This window comes from Labeo rohita, chromosome 17 (assembly GCF_022985175.1).
Source record: "Labeo rohita strain BAU-BD-2019 chromosome 17, IGBB_LRoh.1.0, whole genome shotgun sequence".
Taxonomy (NCBI): domain Eukaryota; kingdom Metazoa; phylum Chordata; class Actinopteri; order Cypriniformes; family Cyprinidae; genus Labeo; species Labeo rohita.
Genome location: NC_066885.1, coordinates 11,712,693 through 11,728,298, shown reverse-complemented (window position 1 = coordinate 11,728,298; position 15,606 = coordinate 11,712,693). Strand labels below are relative to the sequence as shown.

The 15,606-nt window shown below is 37.6% G+C and overlaps 1 long non-coding RNA gene across 2 annotated transcripts in view; it reads right to left on the bottom strand.

Annotated features, from left to right (window-relative positions):
- LOC127179787 (uncharacterized) overlaps window positions 1-15,606 on the bottom strand; it is a 53,476-nt gene that overhangs the window by 14,101 nt on the left and 23,769 nt on the right. The window contains exons 4-6 of one of the 2 annotated variants that reach the window (XR_007829554.1): window positions 14,700-14,946; window positions 2,789-2,873; window positions 1,160-2,264 (exon numbers count right to left, since the gene is read on the bottom strand). This is a non-coding gene — a long non-coding RNA (uncharacterized LOC127179787). Of the gene's footprint in view, window positions 1-1,159; window positions 2,265-2,788; window positions 2,874-14,699; window positions 14,947-15,606 lie in introns of those variants that run through there. The other variant, XR_007829555.1, reaches the window with a different exon arrangement.

Genomic DNA, 15,606 nt, shown 5'->3' with positions numbered 1-15,606 from the left:
CTTCTGGGAAACATGTAACTATCTTCTGTAGCCTCTGAATGGCAGCACTAAATGAAAAAAATATTTAAGAAAGTAAGAAAAATGTACACGTCTCCATTCTGTTCAAAAGTTTTCACCCCCCCGGCTCTTAATGCATGTTTTTTCCTTCTGGAGCATCAGTGAGTGTTTGAACCTTCTTTAATAGTTGCATATGAGTCTCTCAGTTGTCCTCCGTGTGAAAAGATGGATCTCAAAATCATACAGTTATTGTTGGAAAGGGTTCAAATACACAAAAATGCTGGAAAACCAAAGATTTTGTGGGACCTGAAGGAATTTTCTAAAGAACAGCGGGCAGTTTAACTGTTCTGGATAAACAAGGGACTCATAAACAACTATCACTAAACAAAAAAAAAAAAAAAAACACAGCTGTGGATCATTCAGGTAACAACAGTATTAAGAATTAAGGGGATGTAAACTTTTGAACTGGGTAATTTTTATAAATTCAGCTATCATTTTCCTTTGTGGACTTTATGTAAACGTCTTTGATGTGCAATATCTTATTCAGGTCAGTACTAAATAAACAATATAAACATAAACAACAACATGCATTTTGTATGATCCCTCTTATTTTGGTAAAATAATTAACACTTTAATGACTCTGAAAGGGGGGGTGTAAACCTTTGACCTCAACTGTATATTTCACAATTGGATTGTAAACTGTGATTGGCACAAATAGGCAAACAAATACAAATTTGACACCAATCATCTTCTCATAGTTAAATGGGTTACTAAAAATACATTTTGCAATTTCAGTCTTACAATAATTTGTGCAACTGGTACTGATTTGTTATCCGAAAATGCTAATTGTTTTGCATGTCTAGCTCTAACAACTTTTGAAGCGACCAATTTCACTCCTGTAGGCCCTTCTGGGATGGTGTCTTCAGAAAACAACAGCTTTTGATAGTGAATTTTTGTAAATTGGATGAAAGTAGAGCTCTAAATTCTTATCATGAAACACAAGGTATATAAGTGCTGGTATCCCATGTTGCTTCAACTGATCAATAAATAATAAATAATGATGAATACAGTCTCAAATAAATGCTTTGTTCTTTTGCATCTTCAGACTAGAGAATAGAGTTGAAAAGAGCAACTGGGGCACAATAAAATAATGGTGCAAGAAACTCCCCAGCTTATATTTCACAATTGGATTGTGAATTGCGATTGGAACAAACAGGCAAACAAATACAAATTTGACACTAACCATATCTTTTCGTAATTAAATGGGTTACTAAAAATACATTTTGCAATTTCAATCTTACAATATGCTAATTGTTTTGCATGTCTAGATCTAACAACTTTTGAAGCTGCCAGTTTTACTCCTGTAGGTCCTTCTGGGACGGTGTCTTCAAAAAAACAACAACTGTTTTTAATGGTGACTTTTTGTAGATTTGATTAAAGCAGAGCTCTAAATTTTTATCATGAAACAAAGGTTGGAAGTGCTGGTATCCAATGTTGCTTAAACTGATCAAATGGTAAATAATGATGGACATAATCTCAAATAAATGCTTTGTTAATTTATATTTTCTTCAGACTAGAGAACAGAGTTGAAAAGAGAAACTGGGGCACAATAAAGCAATGGTGCAAGAAACTCCCCCAGCTTATATTTTACAATTGGATTGCAAACTGCAACTGGAACAAATAAAAATCTTACATCAACCATATCTTTACATAATTATATGGGGTTCCATTTTGCAGTTTCAATCTTATAATAATTAGAAAATAAAAGTAAGCAGAATTTATGCACCTGGCACTGATTCATCAAAAATCAAATTATTTTCCATGTCTACATCCAAAAACTTGAAACCAATTTTGCCCCATATGCCATTTTTGGGATTGTGTCTTCAGGGATCAACAACTTTTGATAGAGAATTTTTTAAATGTGATAAAATATTTAAATTATTCTCATGAAACGCATATGGAGAGAAGTAAGTGTGGGGATAATGTCATGTTGCTTCAAATGATCAAATGGTAAATAATGATAAATACAGGCTCATATGCTTTTTACTTCTGGATTTTCCTCCAACTAGAGAACAGAGTTGAAAAGAGCAACCGGGGCACAATAAACCAATGGTGCAAGAAACTCCCCCAGCTCCGAGCATGAACGACGCAATAAAAGTCTGATTATTATTTAGAGAGAATATTGCCTCAATAAAACAGCAATTCCGGGCAGGATTCACAGGACACGGCACCAAGGTCTCGCTGTGGAGTCATATTGGGATGGATTTCTGTGGTGGAAAGTAGAAAATGAAACCATTAATGACCAGAAATCTGAATAAAAATACCAGCTTCATATCTTCATAGCGCTAATGTAGCTTCCTTGGAAAGTGCAATAGTGCATCAGATCATCTCGGTACGGTTTCTGGTGTCTGATCTGTGCTGTGATACACGAGGGGTCGGACCTGAAGTATTGTAGTGGATATTCAGCGCAGCGTTCGCGTCATGACCCGGGATGAGGATAGATAGCGGCATTGGCCAGGCCTCATCCATTCACTCAGGGGGGCTGCTGGGCTGGGAAATGGCAGCCTATGACAATATCTCTATTAGCAGTGATGGAAAGCATGTCAGCAAGCCTTTATTAACAGCCCTTGCTAGCCTGCACCAGACCTGCTGCTATTTGAGTAATGCCACTCAGCAGTGCGCCCCAGACCTTTAATGTACACCCACATCCCACTGCTGTAATTTCCTGAGAGGGTAGGTCGTTAGTTTTGATTTGTATCAAAATATATTAATAAATTATTCTTTCAATTACCTGTGGCCTTCAACATGGAGAAGCCAAGACAGGAAACATTTTTCACATTGGGGTTGCAAACAAGAACAAGTGCTGTAGAGTTTGTCTGAAAAAAAAACATCTAGATTCAGCAACTGTATCCATGAAGGCAGAGAACAACAGACAAGAGAGAAAGAGCTGAGAAATAAATAAGTTTGGAGAAAGAGCGTGAGCAAAGAGAAAGTACCAAAATATACCATGTACTATGAATAGCTGGTAAAAGTTCTTGAAAACTGTAGATACAAGTTACTTGTATCAAAGTAGCTGAATTACAACAAAGAAACTAACATAATTTCAGTATTTTTCAGTACAAAATATTGGTACAAAATATAGCCAGGTTGCCTGCAGCTGAATCAAGAAAATGACAATGAACAGCACGTATTTGTCTACAAAAAAGTAATATTTACTTAACCCTTTAACTGTCACCTCTATTTTTGAACACAGACATGAAATTGCAATCCAAAATTAATTGTTATAATTCATGAACAAATACATTTTGAAATATGATTTTGAGGTCTCATTTCCATGGTAATGTAATGTCTGAATTTAAAAGGGCTTTCACAGGATGAATTTTGAGGTTTTATGCTTTCAGTTGAAATATAATTTCTGATGATTTCTAAAACATGATAGAGAAAAAGGCAGCGAAACAAGACTTTTTGTGACAAAGGTCAGAACTCCTGTTATGATGCAGATTTTTGAGGTGCACTCTTGTCATAAATTAAACTATTACTGTTCCTACAAAATTTGTAACAAAAACCAGCAGTAAAATATCTGTTTAGGAGTCTTAGGGTGCTTTCACACCTGTAGATTGATTGCTTTGTTTCGGAACAGGGATTAAAATTATTACAATGTTGCTTTTTATTCTTGGTACAGTTCGCTTTTACACAGCAACAGTTTCTAAATGGACCAAATGTGTTAATACACGTCATGCACGAGTAAACTGTCCTTTCATTGATCAAAGTTCCATGGTTTATTTTCAGGGGATTCCGCTCAGCTGACATCCGTCAGGATGGAACAACAACAGCTTTGCAGGCTTATTGTTGCATTTTTGAGCAGGAGTCCTGGCGCTCTTTTATTTTGAATGGCGAAGATGTGCCCACACACAGACATTCACAGGTACAATTTAAGTGGTATTACTGCTGTTCACAGAACTGTAATTACCCATTATACAATGTGACACAGCCAGGTTGGTTTGTTCCGTTGGATCGGATTGCTTTGTCACTACAGCCGAACTGCTCCAGAGTTAGTTTTCAATCGAGCCGAGACCACCTCATTCAGGCGATCTTGGACCGATTGTTTTGGTGCGTGATTGCCATGTTCACATATGCCCAAACGAACCGAGCTAAGGGGGACAAAGAACCAGGTGTGAAAGCACCCTTAGACTCAGTGGTTTTGTAAAACAACACCTTTTTCAATTTTTAAACTTTGTTTACAGCAGCCTGTTTTGATGCATGTCTCTTTAAATGATAATGAGCTACTGCTCACCCCACCCCTTTCATCCTCAGTGGCTCTGATGTTGGGAGAAAATAAAGACTTGTATGTTCATTTTTACATTTAACTACAAAACACCTGCATTGCTTACGAGATGAAGGCGGAAATATGCTAAGACATGACAGTCCGTCAGCCATCGTGGGCGGGGCCTGAAGAGTATGATATCATACTGCTCATAAAATCAAAAGGGTCTGATAACTAAGACTGTTAAGATATTTTGGGGATTTAAAAATAAGACATAAAAGGATTTTTATCATTATAGGGTAGTTGTGTCCACACGCAGCTAAGACACATGTATATGCAAACACCATGTAAAAGTGAATTTTGCATCCGATGTCCCCTTTAAAGGAAGAGAAGATGTTCTTGGAGAGTGAGTTTGATAATTGCCTTAGTTATTCAGAGCAATGTGGCATTAAACAAAAAAAAGACAACGATTCATCTTGGTATGCCAAAACACACCAGAAAAGTTGCTGAAAAAGCTACACTGCATTGAATAGATCTGAGCTACTGGTCACACTACTAAAAAATGCAGTTAAGGTAGAAGCGCCCTACTTTTAGTTAGTCACTCCCAAAGACTGAATATGAAGTAATGAAATATGAAGAATAAATGAAGAGTGAAAAAATCGACGCGAGTTTTTCAAGCATAATGTATACACAATTGCATTCATATTTCATACGATGGCCGTCTGAGCAAGGGTATCTGTCAATCACAAGGGATCCGGAACTCTCTGGTGACATTCAATGCCCTTTTCACATTTCCTCTGGGGACAGAAGAGAATAAATCATACGAGTGCAGCGACCCAAAACTCATAACATGAAAAACAAAGAACAGGCCAATGAGGAAGCAGAGTCTTATTTCTATGGAAATGGATTACACACTAAACCTCACCCTACTACAATAAATCAGTCTATCTATACGTACATCCATCCATTCATTTATCTACAGAAATGACACACTTCAGCTTTAAAGGGATAGTTCACCCAAAAAGGAAAATTACTCACCATCATGCTGTTCCAAAACTGTAAGACCTTTGATCATATTCAGAACACAAGGTAAGATCTTTGATGAAAGCTTTCTGATCCTGCTTAGACAGCAATGCAACTACCACGTTCAAGGCACAGAAAGGTAGTACGAATAGCATTAAAATAGTTCATTTGACGTCAGTGGTTCAAACGTAATGTTATGAAGCTACAACAATTATTTGTGCGCAAAGAAAACAAAAATAACTTTTTTCAACTATTTCTTCTCATCCATGTCAGTTTTCAACACGTTCACGACAATATCATGACGCATACATTTGGAGCCGGCGTTCAGACATAGAACCCGAATGCAATCCTTGTTTACAAGTAGAAGATGCACACTGTACATTAAAACAGTCTTTGTAAACATGTCTGAAAATTTCAACAGAAGCATGACTTTTGCCCAGCCTTACTTACTTGAACCAGAACATACAGACAATGAACTAAGAGAGATGGATATTCTGTGTGAACGTGTCATCGGGTCAGAAAGCTCTCGGATTTCATTAAAAATATCATAATTTGTGTTCTGAAGATGAACAAAGGTCTTACGGGTTTGGAACGACATGAGGGTGAATAATTAATGACAGAATTTTTATTTTTGGGTGAACTATCCCTTTAAGAATAGTCAGTTTATCCAGCTAGGCATGGAAAACTGACGCCATGAAAAACGGGACTAGATTCTAACTATTTGTGTTCATTGAGTGCATAATCCCTGACTACAGATTTAAGCAACTCTTACTTCTTCTCAAAGGGCACAGATTCACAGGTGATTGATTATGTGCCGCCCTGAGTTGAACCCAATCCACAAAGGCCGAAAGATCATAGCTGAAAATCGTTCATAAGATCACATCTGAGAACCAATCTTTCTTCAAAGGAAATAGAGAACTGCTCATTCCCTAACCAGTAACCAGGCCATTTTATCAATGATTCAAACTGATTTTGGCCGGGATGGTCAGCTACTCTCAGAGCACCTGGCCTGAACCGCACGTAGTCAGAGCTGTCAGATACGGTGCCCGATGTGAGGTAGTGGAAAGGCCTGTTCCGGCCCGCAAAATGATTAGAGAGGCTGGAGCTGGAACGGGGCGGACAGCAGAGTGGACTTCTGGGGGAAGAGCTGACACGAGCGCACAACAGAAGATGAACTGGTGTAATGAACCCAGCGGCTCCCCGCAGCCCAATCCTAACACCCTTCCAATTGCTCATCACATACTGATCATTCCAATCCATGGCCTAATAGTCCCGCAAGGTTCTGGTCTGCTTATGTTCAGTCAATCCACTCAGCCTCCTGGCAGCTAATGAATTTGGCATGAAAGCCTCAGAACGGGTCTTGCTCATTTTTAGTTATGAAGGTTCACCAGTTTGCATAGATCATAATAGAAAACTGGACCAGTTTCACAAATAGATTAACTAATTTCTAGATTAAAAAAGCTCTTCAATATGATAAAAAAAAATGTCCAGTTTCAGAGGCCAACAAATGGACAAATATGAACAGGCTAAATTGAATGCAATAAAAACGTGATTTTCTTTTGTACTGCATGCTTATTTCATATACGGCACACCAGCAGAGCATTGAGAAATAATTTGAGGAACATATGAGGCTGATTAGATATTTGTGGTACCAAAAAACACGCAACGTTCGTGTACAATGAGGACCGGGTCCAAACCACTGGTTTGTAAATACACCGACTTCCTACAGAACAGCTGTGAAATTTTTTATAGAATCAAAGCGAAACATTTGAGCTGTATGTTATGATAGGAAACAGCATGCACAGCATTAATATCCAAAATGTCAGTGCGGTTTTAATGTCATGCTGTACAAGCATGTCTTTTATTAAAATGCCACAACACAGATCCTGCATTAGGATGACGTGACGAATTTAAATGAGTCTGAAACAGCCGAGGTCACAGCCGTGATTATATACAAGATGATTTTTATTTGCAGGAATATACAATATAAATAATAGAACAAATTAAATAACACTACGCGAGGGCTGGGTATCAAACAGAACGGAAGAACACATGCCAATCGGCATTTGTTAACTGCTATAAAGCATTACATGCTTGGGATCACATCATAAATTTGCTCATCAATTTAAAAGGACTCGGTCATCTCTAGACGCACTGTTTAAAGACCTCTTTGAATCGAAAACCTCCTCTGAGAATTTTATCATAGCTGATGCGTTCTCTTCTTGCCAAAGCCATGAATGCACAACTCAATTTAATTGACTAAGTACAATAAATTGAGCTTTTGAAGGCATTGATATGCATGGATAATGAGATGCCTTTGATGTGAATGAACATCCATTTTGGAATTAGCAGCAGTCACAGGTGTTTTGCTGTGAAAAGTGTAATCAGATCCTTTGAAGTTTTATATTACATTACCAAATTGAACATGAAAAGCCCATTCATTTGCATAATTTAATCTGTAAAGGAGACAATTTCTGAAACCTCTTCTTTTGCTTTCTGCCAGCCTGCTGCAAACATATGTTCTTTAGCTGGCAATACAATACAGAGTGAATGTCTGACAATTTCGGAATTTGAATAATCTTTGCATGAATAGATATTATGAATTTAACGATTTAAAGAACCAGGGATGGAGCAGACTCAACTTCAAATCAGCCTTTGTGAGAAGATTAATTAAACTGCAGAAAGTGGGGAAAAGGAACACTGTCGAACATTCAAAGCCCTGAAGAGCAATAATTTATGGAACATAATGTTACTCTGCAGTGAGTAGGTGAGTCAGTACGGAAAGATCCCACCCACTGAATATTTGCTGAACACATCTACTAGGCAAATACAGATTTTTAACAGTCTATAACTGCTCAGAAATTGAAATAAATGTGCTGGATTTGCTTTCGAGCATTAAATGTCTTCGCCTCTACTTCAGGAGATAAATGACTCCACTTTCTCCATTTGATTTCATTAAACAAAAATTTTAATAAAATATTGTACATGGCAAACTGATATCTGGAAAGATCAACCAAGAAAAAGTTAAGCCTGCTTGCATGAGTCTCACTGAAATGACATATATAATGTTAATGTAACTCCCAACTTACATTTGCTGTTCTCTGGAATCATAGCTTTTCTGTTTTTCAGAGCCACATTCGGGGAAAGGCTCATTTGAGCTGAACTCTGGGTTTATTGATTTTTGGCGGAACAGATTAACTGCCCTCATCCTGACTGGACAGCTGAAAATAAACAGAGCTGCTGTCCACTGTTATCTTTGCATGCAGCCTTCATTTGCTTGAGTTTGCTGTTTGCATTGCTTCATTCACATTGAGCGCACCCCTCATATACTGGTGTATTGATGTGGCCTTCCATACAATTCACATTTCAACTGTGTTATTTGGCAAATTACTCACTCTTTTTTTTATCTGGTGGCTGCCAGAGCAAGGACTTTGCAAGGAATCACATCTAACCATGAAATTAAATGACATATTCTAGCCCCTAATCAGGCATAAAATTTTAAACAGTGTTAGAAAATGCCACGCTGCTAAAGAATGGACGCCATGGGCTAGTAACCAGGTAGGGCATTGTCCATTCATACGCCCGCAGGGTGAACACTGTCAAGCCCTTGAGCGAGACGCTCATCCTCTTACAGTCTATAACCCGGTACCGCAGCGACTTTAGTTTGATTTATGTTTACAAATTTTTAATAGCTGCTGGAGATTCTGACCCCATAACACTGGACACTGGACAGACGATCATGTCACATCATATAAATACTTAAACCTGGCTCAGACTATTTATTTAATGCTAATTCACACCAAGACTTAACCCTTGTGCTGTGCTGAAAATTCTTTAAAGGGATAGTTCACCCAAAAATTACATTTCTCATGTCTCAAAAATTGCCCTGTCATGTCTTTCCAAACCTGTCTGAGAGCTTTCTGGCCCTGCATAGACAGCAGTGCAACTGACATGTTCAAGGCCCAGAAAGGTAGTAAGGATATTGTTGAAACAGTCCATGTGACATCAGTGGTTTAACTGTAATTTTATGAAGCTAGTGAATTTTCTTTGAACCCAAAGAGCTAGTAGCTTCACACAATTAAGGTTGAACCGCTGATGTCACATGGACTATCTAATTAATGTCCTTACTACCTTTCCGGGCCTTGCACGTGGTACACTGTAAAAAACAACAACAACAAAACACACACAATTTGTTGAGTCAACTTAAAATAATTTGTTACCCTGCTGCCTTGAAATTTTATGTTCAGTCAACTCAAACAAGTTTAGTCAACTTGAAATGTTAAGTTGTACTAAGTGACAACATAGATATTTGAGCTGACTTAAAAAATTGGTTTAAGTTACCCAGCTGCCTTAAAATTTTAAGTTGAATCAACTCAAATATCTCAGTTGTCACTTAGTACAACTTTTTAAGTTGACTAAACTTTTTTGACTTGACTGAACTTAACACTAAAATCTAAAATAAATAAAAGATAAAGCCTAAAACTACAGAAGTTATTGATTGACTTTGATTTTTTTTAAATTTGTTCTTTGATTAACAGACATCACAGCAGCTGGTTATTAGAATATTTTGGCTGCTGTTACTTTAAAAGCTGCCGCTGCTGAACTTGAAGCGGATCTGTCACTGCTTTAAATGTGACTCTTAAATAATAAACACTTACATGTTTTAAGACAGCTTTAGTCGGCTTTTTTGTAATTTCTTTGCTTAACTGACGACATAACTACGACTAACTACACACTCATAGTTTCATTTGGGTTTGAATATGATACAGCGCTTTAATAGGCTATTGCCTAATACAGTGTGCACCGGCATATTTTTGCATGCACTTAAAAAGCACGCGCTACGAGCACAGTATTAACGGCTGACAGGACAAGAAGATTCGTTTTTACTAACATATGACCAGACAAGATCTCATCTGACTGCAGTTCACTGATGTTCTATTAAAGCTCTGATCGTCACCGGTACAATTTCCTGTTGCTGAGGTGACGCTGGAGCGCGCGCCTGAAAAGTCTCCCGTTTGATGTGCTCGTTATTACGTTCTGCGTCTAAATAAACGCAATTCTTTAGTGTTGTGGGTGGGGTGGCCAAACCTAGCACCGCCCCTGCGTTAAATACTTTTAACTCGTTAAAATGAAAAAAATTAATCGCCTGCGTGGACACGCTAATTTTGACACCACTAGAAATAACCCTTTAATTTGGTGCTCCCGGTCAAAACTGGCCTTTTGAAAATTGCTTATAAACCTCTCATTCTACCTGTATATTATCACAAATTGGATTCAAGATTAAATCATTGGATTTTAGCTTCTGCACCTCAGCTTTTATGTGGAAAAATAAATAAATAAATAAATAAATTGTGGATGATTCAGGCAGTGTTTATAAGTTATAAGTTGATGTCTTTGAGGCCTATGATCAATCAGTTCCAAAAGGAAAACTAGCATTTTCAAGAAAAATAAATTCCTCTTTGACTGTAGCACAACTTGAAGGTTAAAGTGTGTGTGTTTGCTGTGTGTGGAATGTATTTGTATTATCAATCTTTTTATAGGTAATTGTAATAAATAATATAATTAATTATCAGTAATTACCTATCTTTGTCTCAGTTTACTTATTTAATCGCAATCCAGACCTATACGAATTCAAACTTGAGAACAGTGATGTCAGCCAAAAGCTAATTGAAACAAGCCATGTGTAATTAGGGCCCAGTTTGTACATCACCCTGAAGCTAGGAGACAATCACCAACACCCGCATTTTACCTAAAGGTTAAAAAATTCCCATGGAAAAAGGAGAGAAATAGTATTTTCTTTGAAGCAGTTGGCCATTACCTATCATTAAACACACATTTCTTTTGTCTCCTGGGTCTTCTACTTTTATAATTAGAAAATAAATATATAATACATCCACAAAGAAGGATTTCTAGGGTGAGTTATAATAGCACATACCCTGGCTTTTCTCTAGATCCCTCTCAGATGAATCTGCAGGGGAGAGGCTCTTAGATTTATGGAGCACTTAATTCAGCAGCCGGAGAATCGATAAACAAGACGTAGGGGCCAGCCCTAAGTTGATAACTCCGAAACGCTGATATATCATAACACACCTTGTGGAGGCAGGATGAGTTGCTCGTTCATTTTTAGACACGTAGCCTTGATACTGGAATGCCAGTGTTTCTCAAATCCTATTCAGATGGTCAGCAGGATTAGGAGATCAAGCGGATGATTTACCAAATAAACATCCACTATAAATACTAACCTGGCATGATAAGAGTTTAAACTACGACATCCTTAAAAATACTGCAGTGTACATTATGCAACTTCAGCCGAACACATCTGTGCCTTAAGACATCTTATACCCTATATCCCATCTGAACAATAGCTCCATTTCAAGTAGAAGATTGTACTACGTCTTTCCGTGGCCTAAGCGCAGTGGAGTAATGGGGTACAGACCACTGCTGGAGAAGGTTCTGCTCTGACGACCGAAATTGATTTGTTGCAAATGGCGAGAAATGGATGGAAGTGTCTCGCCAGAGTAAATGGCAGGTGACTGCCAGCTCAGAGCTTAGATTAACCCATATCCCTCCTCCATTGTGAGACTGTCCTCGTATTCACAGTCCATTAAAGTCAGCAGCTCCACAGGTTCGTCATGCCTATGGAGAATACAGACATTATATGGGCTTTGCACTCAGAGCATTTTATACATAATGCACAGGAGCCTGAGAAACTAGAAGTGGACAAAGTACGACTGGACCTTCAGAACTTGTAAAAAGTAGACTGAAAAAAAAAAATCACAAAATAAGATGAAACCTATATATATATATATATATATATATATATATATATATATAGATATATATTTGATGTTTTTTGAAAGAAGTACAATTTAAAATAACTATTTTATTTGTTCTTTCCTCAATAAGATTTTTTTTTTTTTTTTTTTTTTTTTGAGGAAAACAAAAAAAGGTAAAACAGTGATGTAGGACGATTTTTAAGTTGGAGAAGAAAATGAGATGGGAGTTTTTCGACATACTATGCATGCGCATCGCAGAAAATAGACAAGATGAGCGCTTGAGGTTAAAAAGTATATAAACCGTCAATTTGTTTAGAAAATAACCAATCGTTTCGCTAGATAAGACCCTTCTTTCTTGGCTGGGATAATTTGAAAGCCCTCTGAAGCCGCATTTAAACTGCATTTTGGAAGTTCAAACTTGGGGGCACCATTGAAGTCCACTATATGGAGAAAAATCCTGAAATGTTTTCCTCAAGAAACATAATTTCTTTACAACTGAAGAAAGAAAGACATGAACATCTTGGATGACAAGGGGGTGAGTACATTATCTGTGTACCACTGAGAAGTCCACTTCCAGAACAAAAATTTACAGATAATGTACTCACCCCTTGTCATCCAAGATGTTCATGTCTTTCTTTCTTCAACTGTAAAGAAATTATGTTTTTTGAGTTAAACGTTTCAGGATTTTTCTCCATATAATGGACTGCTATGGTGCCCCGATTTTGAACTTCCAAAATGCAGTTTAAATGCGGCTTCAAACGATCCCAAATGCAGTTGTAAACAATGCCAGCCGAGGAAGAAGGGTCTTCTCTAGCGAAACGATTGGTTATTTTCATAAAAAAATATACAATTTAAATACATTTTAATCTCAAACGCTCGTCTTGGCTTGCTCTGCCTGAATTCTGCGTATTCTGCCTCAAGACAGTTAGGATTTGTCGAAAAACTCCAATCGTATTTTCTTGTGTGCAGAAGTGCCGACCCAGTCTATGCAAAGTTGACCATGCAAAGAAGATGAATTTGAAGTTGAGGGAGAACATGAGATGGGAGTTTTTCGACATACCATAACTGTCATGAACCAGAAAAACACAGTTCAGCCGCAGTGAGACAAGATGAGCGTTTAACATTAAAAAGTATATAAACTATATTATTTTTATGAAAATAACTGATCGTTTTGCTAGATGACCCTTCTTCCTCGGCTGGGATCGTTTACAACCGCATTTGGGATCATCTGAAGCCGCATTTAAACTGCATTTTGGAAGTTCAAAATCAGGGCACCATACCAGTCCATTATAAGGAGAAAAATCCTGAAATGTTTCCCTCAAAAAACAATTTCTTTATGGCTGAAGAAAGAAAGACATGAACATCTTGGTTGGGTACGGATTTAATAAATGCTGCTGTCGGGTGTGCTGTTAATTACTGTGGGTGCGGGAAATGACGTGAAATGATTTCACTTGGTCAGCTACTGGCGCTACCTAATGCTAATTTTTCCACAACGCATCTCAGAAAATAAAATACTGATACAATGATCACAGCTACTGAAAGAGCTTAAACCAAAATGCTGTACCATCAATTTTTCCCCACAAGGTGTCTAAATGCCATCGGATATTGAGTGAAATCCGTGCTGAGAAACTCCTTCAGTGACTGTGGCGCCATGGCAAGCCTCGGCATGTTTACATCCTGCCAGGATGGCATCTAGTTTCTTTTCTCTGCTGTTTATAAGCTCTTTCAGTAGCTGTGGTCTACTAAAAGCCTCAAAGGCATCAGGGCTAAAGTGGAGAAAACAACAACGCAGGTCTTTGTGAAGTTTTATTCATCCACAGTCATCTTTCCTTTCTTTTCTCCTCTTCATAACGCTAGGAAAGCAGTGAAGACACTGCTTGTTTTGTTGCCCTTCGACTGAAAATCACAACCAAAAGCCACACAATGTGGCGTCATATCAGTATTTATTTTCCGAGTTGTGTTGTGGTAAACATAGAAACAGGTAGTGCCAGTAACTCAACGAGTACAACCATTTGACGTTATCGAAATAATGGCACCCCCCATAGTCCAAAATTATGTATAAAAAGTGTAGATTTTTAAATGACGTAAATCTTTCACAAGTTTTCTACAGCATATTTCAGTAAGAAACAGCATTTACATTATATTAAGCCATACAAGTCTTAATACATGGGATTCCCTTTAAATATATATATATTAACAAACTGTATTCTTGTGATGACAATGCTGAATTTTCATCAGCCATTCTAATATGCTGATTTGGTGCTCAGGAGTGTTCACATACTTTTTGGCAATGTAGTGTATGTAGATGTGTTCTATACTAGTCTGGCGTCAAAGAAAAATTAAGCTGTATAAAGATAATTATCGTGAGACTTTGCAGCTCAATTGACGTGATGGTACATAATGCACCGAGGACGCCAGCTAATGATCGCTGTCCTAACGCAGGGGATGGACCTTGTCTTTAGACAATGTGATGCAGTAAAGCCTTGACAATGCATTTGCACTCAACACACAGTAAACCTTATCAAACAACTTGACTGTCTGCATTCAGATATGTTGTGTCTGGCTGAGGCCAAATTGAGCTGGGCTATCAAGACTTCAGTCTCATTTAAATGCTGAGTCTCGACAGTGTGGTCACTTACCTTAGAGAAGTGGCATCAAATTCTGAAGCACCCTCTTATCCTCGAGTGCCTCCTGGGCTGTTTCTCTTAATGGGGATCATCGCACTACAGAGTTGCATGAAGACCTCTACAGACGAGTGCAGCAAACTCTCCAAATGAACCAAAAAGAGATTTAGAGAAATAGTCTCCTTGTATTCCACGGGGACTCGGTACGAATCATTGATGCTTGTCTGTGCTCTTGTCAAGGGACTTGGAGATGCAGTTCTACCTGCAGCAAGTGAAATACAATCACAAGGGCAGCGCGGCAGACAGAATACAGATGCGTGTGCTGAGGGCCCACATAATTTAGCTAAGAAACCATGATGCCTTTGGAATAGGGTTGAGAGGTATCTTGTGCTGTCTTGAGTGTGTTGTTAAGACTAATGAAATGATTCAAATCACTAAACAATACTGATAATTAATGGCCCAAATAGTTATTTTATCTGTCCCTCAAGATATACTTCACAGGAAACAATATGCAATCAGCAAGATTACAATATCTACTGGCTCTTGTGTTTTTAAAGCCTGCTAATTCTAAAGGATATGCAAAGAAATAATGTACAGCAAACTTGTTATTTTATGTTAAATAATAGGACAATTCCTTATTGCAATACAAGTATGTTCGGCATGATTAAATGCATTGATCGATCAATTTTAAACTTTTTATGGTTAATCTCAATGACGTTATTGAATTTAATAGTTAAACTGACATCCCTAATAATACTGTATTTAAGATTTAAGATTTTTAATGTTTTTTAAAGAACTCTCTTCAGTTGATCCAAAGTACAGCAAAAGCAGTAATATTGGGAAATATTTTTACTATTTAAAAGAACTGTTTTATATTTGAATATATTTTAAAGTATAATTTATTCCTGTGATCAAACCTGAA